This window comes from Salminus brasiliensis, chromosome 6 (assembly GCF_030463535.1).
Source record: "Salminus brasiliensis chromosome 6, fSalBra1.hap2, whole genome shotgun sequence".
NCBI classification, from domain to species: domain Eukaryota; kingdom Metazoa; phylum Chordata; class Actinopteri; order Characiformes; family Bryconidae; genus Salminus; species Salminus brasiliensis.
In genome coordinates, this window is record NC_132883.1 from 31,878,455 (window position 1) to 31,891,537 (window position 13,083).

A 13,083-nucleotide genomic window follows, 5' to 3' on the forward strand; every position below is an offset into this window, starting at 1 on the left:
GCAAAACTTTACGCCGTTACCTTGCAAAGATTTCTAAACCTAGTCAAAAGAGGGGATGAAGAAACCGCTCAACTAACGCTTTCGCTTCCCCTTGAATCTCAAAATAAAACAGTTACCGGTTCGGAAGAGGACGGTAGTTTGACCGAAGATGAAATTGTCAAAGAGGTCATTGATAATGTACCGTCCAGAACCAGAAAAAATGCTTCCTACATCATGGAGAAAATCTCAAAGTCTAGCGGCGTTGCTTCATGGAACGACAAAGGAGAGTTTATTTTCAAAGGTAAAGCGATCAAAGGATCGCACATGTTGGACTTGGTTAAAAATCTAACTGCGCCTCTAAAAGTATCCGATGACCGGAGACCCCTAGGATGGTCCGAAATGCTACAAACCGTAGCCGACTTAAACATTCCCTTATCAACCATTTCTAACGCTGGGGTTCGGCGTAAAATATTCGATGTGAAGAAAACCAAGTCATTGTATTCTCGGGTAGTTTCAAACAGCTCGGATCATAAAAGAAGCGATTCTGACTCATCTAGTCACGGTACCCTTGAACCTGTTTTAAAATCCCCCAGTTTTACTTCGTCAAGCTGGATAAATTTTTAATGACGTGTATTGTCGTGTTGATATAAATAAATGATGAGACGATGTAAAGTTGTATAATCTTGTAAGTTGTTCTTTATTTGAATAAACGGTGCATACATTTTTTTCTCGTTTCCTGCGTTATTTCACTATGCATTACATTCTAAATTTTTCACCGCAGTCAACGCATTGAACACATTTCATGAGGCAAGTTTTATTTACTCTAGGATACATTTGTTTGACGAAAGATACAACCGCATTATCGTTTCTTTTCAAATCACCGGTATACATAGACATAATATGATTAAATGAATATCCTTTAGCTCTGTGACATAAAAAGAATATACAGTGTTGTCCGCAACAAACCGATTCAAACCTCTGAACTTGCTTTGAGTTGTGACTTATTTTAAAGCAGTTCTTTTTTAAAAATGAATAAATAGATTTAGGAAAGAGTTCATAAGTCGGTGGGTTTCCGTACGAGTCAAAAAATTCTCCGGAGGCTTCGTCATTTAGGCTTAAAGCCAACCAGTGTTCCCCTGGCATGTAACTCGGGTGAGTGTTTACGATGAAAAGCGCAGGAAATTGTGTCACGGTGTTCTCGGGTAGTTCATCGCAGGCAAAGACGCCTCTGAATATCTTTTTTACAGCGGGGCAACTTCTCATCACACCCAAAAGTTCTCCGGTATCCATGTTTACTGATAATCGATGAGAATGTTTCGCCGATTATTGATTTCCAGAATCGAATCAAAACTAGCGTAAACGATTAGGTTAACGGTTCTCGGAAGAGGGTTTCGAAATCTTAGCTCCAGTCTCATATTTCCAGACTTTATTAACGATAGATGTTGTCCGCAGTCATCATCGGGACTCAGATTGAACGCGATCAGGGTGTAGCCTTGCGCATAATCTTGTCTGTTTATCGACAACCCTTGATCCTTAAGATGTTTTCCGGACGCTAAAATTAACGAATGAAATTCACGAACGACGTTTCCTGATTCAAAATTAGGCTGAAATGGTTTTGCCGGATACTGTGTTCCGTCAACGTAAAGAGCAACAAATTCTGTATCGTAATGTTTAAAATGGAAGGGGTTCTTATCCGTCACTCCGCTGAAAGCATCGTTGTCAACCATTCCGAAAATGACGGTTTTAGGGAGAGGCCCCAGGAATAGATTCTCTTGGGTGCATATACGGCTCCCTGCCGGTAGACTGAAGGTCTTCATGCTTACTCTTTCGATCGGGTATTTGGCTGTGGAGTTGAGTAACGCCTGCGCGTGTCCCAACTTTACAGCCGGAGACACCGTTACTTTTTTCACAAACAGAGACGCAGAAAGTAATTTAAGATTGTAATCCCTGACTCCTTCTTTCATGAGACAAAATTCATCTTTACTTCGAACCATTTTAATTTTTAAATCAACACCGTTCAGTAACAGTTTATCCTGAAAAAATATATCGGAGTGAATATGACCGATCAAGTCAAAGGTTTTGCTTTCGGAACTAAAAAGGGCTCTGTTTCTGAATCCGTTGTTACGGCCTTGTGGGTCCGTCACGTCCATATGTCCGGCGGTGTCTTTGTAAAATAGACCCGCAGAATATTGCGTTTCCAAAGCAGTTTTGCTAAAATTTAAAATCAATTCCATAATTGCTCTGTAGGGGTACGTATTACTCGACTGACTTATGAGACGATCTCCCAACATAACGTCTACTTGAGAAAAGAGAGACGCTATAGGGTAGTTAACTACTCCGACCTTAGCATCGTTAGCTATGTCGGTGCCGTCTGTGTTTGTGATTTTACACCGGAGATGTAAAAAAGTGTTGTTCAAGTCTAGATAGTCTTCACCATTGCCCGCCACGAAAAACTCCAAGGGTCCGTTATCCGTTACGGCTGAAAGCGGCGGTATTTCGATGTAAACGTACTTTTCAATGCTCGTTTGGGTGTACGGTAGCGTAAAAATATCTAATTCCGACTTGGTGCATTCTGACGATAGACTGTGCAAGAAAGCCATGGCTTTAAAAAATGTTCACCTTTCTCTGTTTGACGGATGATGATGATGATGAGGTAGAACGCTTGTTTCCTCTTCGTTTGGTCTTTTTTACTCTGACTTTACCTTGCGTGATCTTGCGTTTTTTATTCGGAATGACGTACCTCCTTCCAGGAGGCCACCTAGCGTTTTTGTAGGCTATCGTAGCGAGTCCTGATCCCTCCTGTTTTTCAGTTCTGTTTGTGACGATGTTACTCACCACATCGCTTACGATTCCTTTTGCTGCGGATTTTAAATGAGGTTTTGCGATAGTGAATCCCCTTTTTATAATAGGAACGGCCATCCTAAAAAGCGCTTTAAAGATTCCGCCTAACCCCGACCCATACATGGTCGGACTTCCGTGATACCCCGGTAGACCATGTCCGGCTTGCTGCTGATAGTAGTCCACGTAGACCTGAGGGTCCGCGTACCTTGGGCGAATCATCGTTTAATCACGAAAAGAATGTTTTGCGGGTCTAAAGTGAAGTTTAGCCACAAATTTCCCGTAGAGAAAAGGAACATGCAGATCTTGGTCAGTTTTGACTTCGATGATTATATCGCTTATCAGATTCTTACTCACAGGTACGTAGTGTGGCTTGTTGTAGGTTAATGTGACAATTTCGTTGTTTTTACCGCTTATATGTACACACCTCAACAAAGGTACAAAACTATCCCCTACTCTTTGATAATGAATAATATCTGTATACACAAACATTGTGTAAAATCCCCCGTAAATGTCGGAAGGATAGGGAGCCTCTGGGTTTTCACGCGTGAGTTCTTTTTTTTCTTCCAGACCCAGCACATGCGCCAGTTTTCCGTATGTACTTAGGGAATAGGACTTCTTTGTGTCCAAACGGATTTTGTTGGTCTGGGGGTTGTATTTAATTCTTACCTCAAGGCCTAAAAGTTTTAAAACCCTGTTCATTTCGTTAACCAATTCTTCCAGGTCACGGTAATACCCCTGGCTCATTTGACAGGTATGATAATCTATGGTAACGCCGTTGTCATAACGTACAAAAAATAGACTTTCCCAATTCCTCAAAGAGTACCATGTATGGGGATATTGCACTTCTGTAAGTGCCACCTCCCAATCGCCAACCAACTCGATGGGTTTAGCAAATTTAGTAGTGTAATTCGAAATCTTATTGTTAGGATAAACGTCGATGGATGAGTTGCTCGGTAGAGTCACAAAGAACCCACTCTCTTCCATGGTGCACCGATTATGATTTTCATTCGTATATCGCCCCAACGATTTAAACTTTAACAATATCCTTGGACGGAATCCAAGAGTTAAATTTATCGGGCCACCCCAACCATTTCACTAAACACATCTTTTTACCATTTTGTACCTTTTCATCCAATATTTTTTCAATTTTAAATGATTTATCTTTTCCGACTATAATCTTTTGCAGTTCTTGTTCATAAAACGTACCCTCTATCTTTTCACCATCGGCGTCTTGCAGTTTGTATACCGGAGGCTCTCTCGGTATCTGTTCGGAAATTGTGAAATATTCATCCGTGTAGTTTTGCTCGTAACCTTTTTCAAACTGACTTTTTAAACGTGAAATCCTAACAACGTCACCGACCTTAAACTTAAACCGTAGTTTCTTTGCTCTTGAAGGAAACAATCCGTACAAGGTTTTAAATACTTTGAAAGAGTTTGTTTCATTGACCTCTGTGGGTTTCATTTTTATACTGCTGTGGTAGTTGTGGTTGTAGGCGTCAACCAAATCCTGAACTACATCAGAGTATTTTCTTGTATTAAAGGCCGTAAAATATTTCCACATTTTATTCCTGAGCGTCTTGTTAAACCGCTCGCAGACGGAAGCTTTCAGTCCTGTACCCGTAGCAAAGTGAGTAATGTTGTGCTTTTTCATTAAGCCTTGAAAGATTTTGTTAAAAAACTCCTTTCCTTGATCGGTTTGTAGTTTTCTCGGAACTCGCCCTTCCTTTAGAATGGAATCAAAAGCTTTGCTCACCTCAGCTCCGGTCTTGTTTCGTAATACACGTACCCAAGCATATTTAGATAAAATATCGATACACGTCAACATAAATTTCATACCGTCGTTACTATCCGACACATTCGTCATATCCACTAAATCGGCTTGCCATTGTTCATCAACATCTTTCACAAAAACTCTGTTTCTTTTAAATTTCACAGAAATGGGTTTGTGAAGAGTATACGCATCCTGAGACGCTAACCAATTTTTAACATCGTTGTCGTTTGCCCTTTTACCTAGTTTTTCAACAACGGCTCTTTGTAAACTCTCAATCCCTCCATAAGACCCTGGATTTGAGGGATTATAATATATATTCTTCAACAACCTCTCAGACATATCGCCGTGTCTCTGCAATAATGGTCAAAAACGATTGTGTAATCAACATTTATTCTTACAAAAGTCTCGCAATATGAAAGATATTTACATTATGTTCCGTTAAAAAAGATAACAAAGAGTCAATTGTTTTTTCAACATCAACATTTTCCTTGTTTAACATTTTCAAAACACACACGTCGGTTACATAGGTAAAGATACATAGTAAGTGACCGGAGTTATATTCGGTCAATATTTCAAACATATGAGACAAAACGTGATGCATATATTCGTGTAAGGGGTATGAACTATTTGCCGCAACAGAAATTAAACTGTTCCAATTCGAGGATGAAGATCGCACTACTTCCATTTTTCTGTATAATTTTGATAAAGCGTCACCCGCGGATATCTGTCTCAGGCATGTTTCTTCATCGACTCTCAGTTCAATCATTTTGCGGAGGAGAGATTCACCCCGGTTCCTCAGGCATTTCTTGGAGAAGGATTTTGCGGAAGAGACGATGTTACCCATGTCAGAGACGGCTCAAGGGGTTCCAGAGAGCAATGAAAATTCCAATAGTCGATAATATCTTCTTTCACTCCATCGTTGTAAACAGATACAGTTTTGTCCTTGATCTCTTGCAGAGATGTCTTGAAGTCACGTTCATCTCGTAATTCGCACACGACCGTTTCAGCAACAGCTTGGAGTTTTTCCAAAGTCGGCACGTTCGAGATTCCGCACAACTTTAGAGCCCTGGCTAAGGTGTATTTCAGCCAAGGCCTAAAAAGTTTTGTCAACAGCCTTTTAGCGTTAAAGTGTAGGTACAGATCTTCAGGCTCAAACAAGCAGGTGTGTTGTAATTGGCTGGGATGGTCGATGGCGCATCCGTTGCAGTTTTCACGCATATCACTTTCAATGATTTTGTCCATCAGATCACCCGTCACAGCACGGATGATGGAAAGCACAGCCGAACTTACACAACCGTCGATTTCTACCATCGTTTCAGTCTGGGGTAAATCAGAGGAAATGTTTTCCGTGTTAGGAACGTAGGAATACAAGTTTAAGAGTTCTTGAGCCATTGCCAATGAGGCCCCGTCACTGTGTGTAGGGAAAAATGAAAACCTTGTGACTCCTTGATGACCGGTACAAGGATCTGACTTTATACTCTGCGTTCTGGGGTGTGAGTCACAACTCTGACTCCACCCCCAACCTCTTTCACAAACACACGATCGATTTCCAGATCGTGAACCTTTACAAACGGATAGCTGATGTCGGAATCAAAATGATCATTCAGTCTCATTTTTAATCTCTCCATACCTTTGATTCGTTCCAGCTCATTAAACAATTGTTCGACGTTTCCGACAAAATCTTCATATATCTCTTTCCAGTCATCCCACTGTACCGTCACGTGGTAGTCTTTTTTTTCAAGCAAAACGCCGCTCGCTGAGCGCTTGCGGTTGTGCAAGGTAGACAGACATATGACGTTGGATCCGTCATCATCGCCGAAAGCTTGTAAGCCAAAAGTGTACGACGATGCTTGGTCTGATGGTTTCCAGGGTGTTATGAGTATTTTAAATACAGGATTAGAACCCTTAGGTCCGTTTTTCACAAAATTGTTCAATTCAACGGTGCGCTTCTTGAAATTACCCCAGTCATAGCGATGCAAGGAAAAAAGTTCAGAGGCATCCGCAAAACTTGATGTCGGCCCGCTGTACAACACAACTCTGTCATTTTCTTGATCAAAATAGAACCCGAAATAACCACCTTTAGACAAACGCCACGCATGAATCGTGTCTGTGTCTTTCAAGCGCATTTTTGTTCTTGCTAAGATCGGCCGTATTTTTTTGGGTGCATCTGTGACAGAAGCCATGATTATTACGGCTATCTTCTAACCCTAACCGCCGCACAAACACTGACCCTTTAAATCCTTCGGCCTACAGGGCCTGTTGAATGAATGGGTGGAGACTTATGACGTTGCATACTCTGATTTGCTCGATCGTATGTATCTCGGTCACCTGATTGGGCGCCTTTTTAAATGATGTTACCGAATCATTGCGTGTAATACGTAATTGACTCGTAAATAAAAGTCTATAGATCTCTGATCAACTCTCTCTCCGTCTCTCTCACGTGGCACAGGATGGGTTTGGCAATGGGTAACAGATGTCCGAAGGGATATCTATATTTTGCTGAATCAGGGTCTAGGTTCGTTCGGACCTTTTGACCCCGGCTAGGCTTCCCTTGTTTACACACACACACACACACACACACACACATACACAAACACATACACATGGGCATGGGCACAGGTGTGGGGTGGGGTGGGGTGCTTGAGTAACAGATGAGTTACTCATAACTCAGATAAGTTCAGATAATGAATCAGGGTCTAGGTTCGTTCGGACCTTTTGACACCGGCTAGGCTTCCCTTGTTTACACACAAACACATACACATACACATGGGCACAGGTGTGGGGTGGAGTGGGGTGTTTGAGTAACAGATGAGTTACTCATAAGTCAGATAAGTACAGATAATGAATCAGGGTCTAGGTTCGTTCAGACCTTTTGACCCCGGCTAGGCATTGGTATGTGAGAATAAATAACAGACCTGTCAAAAAAGTTTGATGAAAAGTGCCCAGCTATCCCATTGGACGGCAACACAATAGGCGGGACTTCCGGAAGGAGGGATATCCAGAAGGCGGGACTTCCGGTGAAAATGCACGCTTCTGATTGGTCGAGGGAGGGACATGCAGGGGGCGTGGCTTGATGACGTGGCATGATCTGATTGGTCGAGACGACCTGTCAAAACTAGTTTGATGAAAAGTGCCTCCTATATCTCTCTCTAATGACCCATCCTGTAGAACAGAGAAGTCCACTTAACACTGAATAAGGGTGAAGGGGAAGGAGCTTAAAAGCATCAGCTATATCGTCCTTAGCCAACAGTGCGCCAAGACCACAGAGCATCATCCACAGAAGCATAGAACAATTAAAAAGGTTTGAGCAGAATACAGTCATTAACACAAGCAACACAGTCAGAATGAGGACATATCAAAAATCAAACTGTTCTTCCCTGAATATCTGTAAGTAGCCACACCTAAGGAAGGAACCTGAAAAGGAGCAAACGGAGGGGACTTAGAAGGGCCAATAACAGTACCTTTATTCACCTTGTGGGCGAGTAATGCAGTAACAACGTCAGGTTTAGAGAAAGCAGACTGAAGGTTCCTAGAGACATAGGAAGAGGACAGAGGGTACAGGACCCCGACCCAAAAGCCCAGTGAAAGCCCTGTGAGTAAATAATCAACAAAACAATTATCAGAGTGCACGGAAAGAAAAGAGGAAAGGACAGGAACGGCCACAGGGGTGGAAGACACATAGACTTGAGGACGGGGTCGTTAAAATGATTACACAGAAGATTACCCCCGTGGGAAAGGTACGCTGCCTGTCCAGAGAAGCACTCACAGATTCAGCACCAGGGAGAGCGCCCGGGACGCCACCAAGGCAAACCGGAACAGGTGAGCACTCAATGACATCCGAAATGGCGAACCAACAGCTCCGTGTCCACAACAGACCAATCCAGACGAGAGTTAAACAGTGCAATAAAACACGACGACTGTGCAGAGAACAATTTATGATGCTCATAACCTGGAATGATGTCAGATCTCAACTGAGAGGAAACCGCCGCAGCGGTGGGAGAAACAAAAGGCCTACCCAAAGGCACTTGGTTCACGAGCATGGAGGATGCATGCCCTAGAAGGTGCCCCAGCAATGTCCGGAGCGAGAGGGCTACCCAGAGCATTAGACGTCAGGAGTCGCAGATCCTCGAGAGACAATACGGTGCACACCAGAACGCCACGAACAGCCAGAAGCTCCAAGATCTGATTCGGCGTCCACGCAGACCAGGGTGGGGCCTGGGCAAGCAGACGAGAACTTTGCCAGACGGACGGGGCAGGAGAAGGGTGAGCAAAATCTCCACCAGAGTCAAACGAGTCGAGACAAGGCAACCGCGTGCACAGAGAGACGCAAAGTCACTTCTGAAAGCAGCAACAAAAAAATTGTGATTAGTGAACTTTTTAACATAGGTGGCGACTGATGATTGGCTGAAGAACAGTGATGCCGCATTGGAGTCACCTGAACTTTCACTAGAGCTTTCATTTCTCTAATACTGACAGATGGTGGAATACAATAGACATCATTACTGGAAGGGTTTTCTTATTGTGTGAGATCATATGGTGAATGGAAATCCCTGCAAATACTCTGTTCGGACTTGGTGGACTTAGTGGACCTGTGGACTTAATGTTGTGCTGTCTCTCAGTGGTGGTTGCCACAAGAGTCAGCTGCAGCGTTGAGTCTCCATCACACCGACAGACAGAAATAGAAAAGTAAAAAAAAGAAATGTGGGGTGAGATGGACTATATTGGACATTCTTATCTACACAAAATTCACCAATACCAAAAATAAAAACTTAAAATAAATAAATACCAAAAATAAACTTACAGAAATTAATCATTTACTTACGGGAGGGTGTGTTGAAGGCCAGTCAGTCCAGCAGAGTCAGATTGAACTGACTGACTGAGGCTCCATAATGCAGACACACATCATACAGAGGAAGGAAACAGAAATGTGGGGTTAGATGGACTATATTTGATCTTCTCATCTACACAGAGTTCTCTAATACTGACAATAAACAGATACTGAAATCAATTGTTTACTTACAGGAGGGTGTGGTGGAGGCCAGTCAGTCCAGCAGAGTCGATGCACTGCTGGACTGACATCAAAGCAGCCTGTTCCAGAACTCCAGTATGGAGGCTTCATCAGAGAGAAAAGGGAAAAACAGAAATGTGAGGTTAGACGTACTGCATTTGGCCTTCTAACTTACAAACAGTTCTTTAATACTGACAACAAACGGATACAGAAATATACCATTCACTTACGGGAAAATGGGGTGGAGGCCAGTTCGTCCAGTAAAGCCGACGCACTACTGGACTGACTGGCCTTAGCTAACAAGTGGTGGAATAAGTGGTGGTCCCAGTTTTGAGGCTCCATCACACCGATGTACAGAGATAGAAAAGTGAAAGAAAGAATTGTGGGGTCAGGTGGACTGTATTTAACCTTCTCATCTAAACAGAGTTCTCTAATACCAAAAATAAACTTACATAAACTGATCATTTACTTACAGGAGGGAGTGGTGGAGGCCAGTCAGTCCAGCAGAGTCAGACTGAACTGACTGATTGAGGCTCCATAATGCAGACATACATCATACAGAGGAAAATAACAGAGATATGGGGTTAGATGGACTGTAATAGATCGCATAATCTAGACACAGTTCTCTTATACTGACAATAAACAGATACTAGAATGGACTGTACAGATACAGGTGGGTGAGGTGGAGGCCAGTCAGTCCAGCAGAGTCAATGCACTACTGGACTTACTGGCCTGAGCTAACAGATGGTGGAAAAAGTGGTGATCAAAAACCTTCCTGTAACCTCGACCAGAGTCATCTGCAGTGTTGAGGCTCCATCACACCGACGTACAGAGATAGAAAAATAAAAGAAAGAAATGTGGGGTTAGATGGACTGTATTATACCTTCTCATCTACACAGAGTTCTCTAATACTGACAATAAACAGATAGAGAAATGGACCGTTTACTCACGGGAGGGTGTGGTGTGGGCCATTTATTCCTGCAGAGTCGGACTGGACAGACTGATTAAAGCTCCATAATGCAGACGCACGTCATATAGAGGAAGGAAACATAAATGTGGGGTTAGAAGTACTGAATTTAGCCATCTACAGACACAGTTCTCTAATACTAATAAATAAATAGAACAAATATACATGGAAATTAATTAAATAAATTACTTACTGTATTTTCTTTTGGGGGGGGGGATGTGCGGGACACCAATCAGTCCAGTAGAGTTGAGTCAGGGCACCTGCAAAGAAACAGAAAAAGAGTGGAGAGGCACTGCAAAAGTTTTAAAACACAAAACGTACAAAGTCACGAATCCTACAACTAAAAATAACACTGAATTATAGAAAATTAATAGAAAAGAACCTTACCCTATTTAATAAAAGACACAAATACTACCTATATTACCATATACTAGAGAATGTATTAATTAATAAAATACTAATACTAATTAAACAAGAAATTAAACATGAAAAAATATTAACACTTATGTTAAAACAAATGAAATAGGGGGAGCCCTTAAGGGGGTTTAATTAGTTATAAATGTAATACATTTAATAATAGAAGTATAATAGAATTAATAGGGAAGGTATTAAAGAAATGGAAGGGAAGGGGTTAAAGGAAATAAAAGAAAATGGTGACTTATTCCAAAGCCTCCAGCCTGTCCAGGAGCTAGTTGACGTGGCCCCTGACCAACTTCCACACAGCTGCGGCCACAGACATAGGGTCCTCGTACACACTCCTCCAGAGCAAAGATGGCCCCCAGGAAGCGCATCAGTGCGTTTTGAAAGCAATCAGAAAAAGAGGCTGTTGTCAAAGGAAGCAAACTGAACCCTTAAATCTACATCAAGTCTGCTCTGAATGTCTGGAGGAGATGCTGTGAGGTTCTCTCTTGTGTTGTGAAGGATTTTGAGGGTTACCTGGACCAGGAGCTGGTACTGCTGAGCCCTGGCACTGCTCTGCTCAGTGATAGCAGAGATAGAGGAAATCATGATGTGAGAAAGGCTGCTTAGTTCTGGGTAGGCTGTAATATCTAGAACACAACACATGCAAGAATCGAAAACGTCTCTTACCAGACAGATCGGAGGTCTCCCTCCAGCCTGAAGACCAAGGATCACCACCTCATAGACGATGTCTATGAAGTGCTGAATCTGAGAGTAGGAGGAAACACCAGGGTCAGAAGAACCATCCATTTTTTATGAGGCACAAAGGTTTTCACTCAAGCCTGGTTAATGAAACTCATCCCAATCTGCACCAGCTCCTCTTCAATTCCTTGATGACAAGAAGGATCCTGAGCCAACGCAAGCAGTCGGTCGTACGGCAGCAGGAAGACGACCAGATTCTGCAGGAAGAATAGAGTCACATTCACATTCACAAATCACATTCATTCTTTTTCATCACAGTGTTTCAAGTGTTTCATGGGTTTTAGATCATGGTCATCTAGTTACCCTGTAGTTGAGATCTGCCAGGTCACCGAGAACTGCCTTGCCGGTTTCACAGACGTACTCTCAGCGCTTTGCGCTTTGAGCAAATCTCCCATTTCAGAATCAGCACAAACACCTCAATTCTGTTTACAGTGTACAGAACTTAAGCGGCCGTGACACTTACTGCAAAGCGGGCACCTCCCTCGCTGCAGTGCTGCCTCCAGTCGCCTGTAAAACCAAATATTCCACTTTAATTAATGCTGAACAGAATTGGGAACGATACAAACACACTTTATGATGAGTGTGATTAGTTTTACTTCAGGAGCTGGTCCAGACTGAGGCCAGTCAGAAAAGGAGGTCCACCCGTCATCGCCGATGACCAGGTCCTGATACGTGTGGAGCATCTGTAAAACAAACAACACACACTCTATACATCACATCTCACGCTGGGAAGAAGTGTTGCATGTTGGCTTTCTGAGGTACGTTCTACAAGAACATGCAGATCAGTTCTGACTAGAACGTGCTAAAGTTACCTGAACACCTGCAGACGTTTTGGGGGTGGAGCGCATGGTGATGCGGCTGGACGCTACATGGTGCAGGTGACCTTCGATGTGCTACAAAGACACAAGGCATTACCATGTGAGTCAAAGGCCATGAGTTAGCTAGACTTAGGAGAATGTGGCTGAGATGTCTTACCTGAGCAAAGGTGACCTGTGCTTCCCCACAGGAGGAAGTGCATACCTGGTTGTCCCGGATGTACCACCGACAGGAAGAGAACCTAAGGGTCCAGACCGAACTGTGCACATCCTTGGGGCAATGCTCCAGGATCAGCTGCTCCAGAAAGCACCTGGGACACTGTAATGAGACACGGCAGAAAGACTGCAATGAGCTGCATCCTATTAAATCATCTCTGCAGTATAAAGTATCTAGAACATCCCAAATTCCAGTTTAACCAACTGCATCATTTCTCTTACCCGGTACGGAATCACCGATCCGAACGGAGGGCTAAGGGTATGCTGCCCGTCCTCCGCAGTGATGACCTGCAATAAAAAGATGACGTAAGGTAGACGTTAGCTG